Source organism: Mirounga leonina, unplaced genomic scaffold (genome assembly GCF_011800145.1).
Source record: "Mirounga leonina isolate KUSES-001 unplaced genomic scaffold, KU_Mleo_1.0 Mir_55, whole genome shotgun sequence".
Taxonomy (NCBI): Eukaryota; Metazoa; Chordata; class Mammalia; order Carnivora; family Phocidae; genus Mirounga; species Mirounga leonina.
In genome coordinates, this window is record NW_023270816.1 from 8737358 (window position 1) to 8739255 (window position 1898).

Sequence of the window (1898 nt, forward strand, 5' to 3'; positions counted from 1 at the left end):
CCAGTACTTCAGCTCCAGCATCCAGTCCTGCAGCCCCGGCCTCCAGTCCTGCAGACCAAGGTCCAGTACTTCAGACCAACATCCAGTGCTGCAGACCCGACATGCAGGGCAACAAATGCGTTGTGCAGGCCTGACACCAGAAGAATACTGGGGCCAGTTTGGGAACACTGACAGGTAGGGTTTCGGTTCTAAACTGGACATCTCCTTACTACAAGTGAAGTTTTCAAAATATCTTCATTTGCAAGCAGTCAGCGGGGGAAGGGCAGACTTTGGGGCAGATGGTTCTGTGTTCTGATTTCAGCCCTGCCACTCACCCTGTGGCACTGGGAACCAGCTCTTCCCAGCCTAATCGCCTCAAGACATAACATCTACTTCAGTGGTTAAATGAGAATAGATATACTGCACCTGATCTCAGGCGAAATAGCAGGAGGCTGCCTTACTCTGTTTTACTTGTGAGTGTACTCACGGACTCAGTTTATCTTCCAACTAGGAATTTGAAAGAGTGAAACCCTCCTTACTAGAGGAATAACTAATCCAACCCATCTTTCCAGTTTTGCATAAACACTGCAAACCTTCAAAAAACTGTCTACTGTTCTCTGGTTGCTCCAGGGTGAATGAACACTAGCCCATGGGGAAGAAGCATTTTTTTCCTTGTTACCCACCATGGATATTTTAAAGAGAGATTAAAAATTAGGGCTACCTGTACAATATGAATTTCAGAGTATCTTGGAGCTTTCCATAAATATACTACTCTAAGGTCATCAAGTGATAGGTTTTGCTTTTGAGTTTGGTAAGATCATAATGAAAATGTCTATTATTTTGTTTTGTTACATCACCCAGATTCCTAAAATCTGACAAAAGGTGATCCCCAGGGACTTTTATTATCCATCATAATGCCTTCAGTAGAGATTTTATCTCATCTCAGATAAATACAGGTATTATAAAGACCCTAAAAAAGCAGATCATACACTTGCTCAAATAAAGCAGTCCAATGTTCAGCATCTTTTGGGCAGAAAATACTTATATTTGGCCTATTTATACTAAAGTGTGAGATCTTATCTTTTTGTCCTTAATTTTAAAAGATCAGAAAATAGATGATAAACATCTGCTATAAGATAAATCTCTATGCTTCTAACTAATAAAAGAGTAAATACATCTATACCTTCTGTAAAGACTTCCTTTTGAACTATAGTAACTTTAGCTTTCCATATGCAAAAAGAGGAAACAAATGGATATCTCTGGTAATGGATAGAAAGCTTTCCAAGGATATATGAGATTGACCATGTAAAACTGACAATGTCTAACCACTTTTAACCTAAAAAGGACAATTTCCTATGTTTCAACCTATACTTGGGTATAAGACATTTTACTTGGAAGATAATACTGAACATTTAAGAATGTGGTTTGGGTTTTTTCATTTCTTGTACCTCCTGAGCCAGGCTTAGTTTCCTTAAAAATACTGCACAAAGTGTATTGGGGGTGTGACCCCCAATGCAAACAGTACAATCGTGGAATCTAGGCTCTGAAGCCAGACTGCCTGAGTTAGAGTCCTGGCTCCCCCACTTTGTAACTCTGGGATTTTGAGCAGGCAACCCACACTATTTCACTTTCTCATGTGTGAAAATGAAGGTGATAACAATCCCTACCTTGCAGCGTTGTTATAAGGATTGAATAAAAAAATTGCTGCAATGGATCCCCATTTTTCATGGTTTCCGTATTTGCAAATGCGCCTAATTGCCAAAGTTCATTTGTAACCTCTAAATCAATACTTGCAAGTGTGTTCATGGTAACTGAAGGACAGGTGCAGAACAGCATAAAATTTGAATCATCTGGGGCACATGGTCCCCGCTAAGAGGGAGCAAGGTGATGCTCTGCCTTCTCATTTCAGTTCATACCAT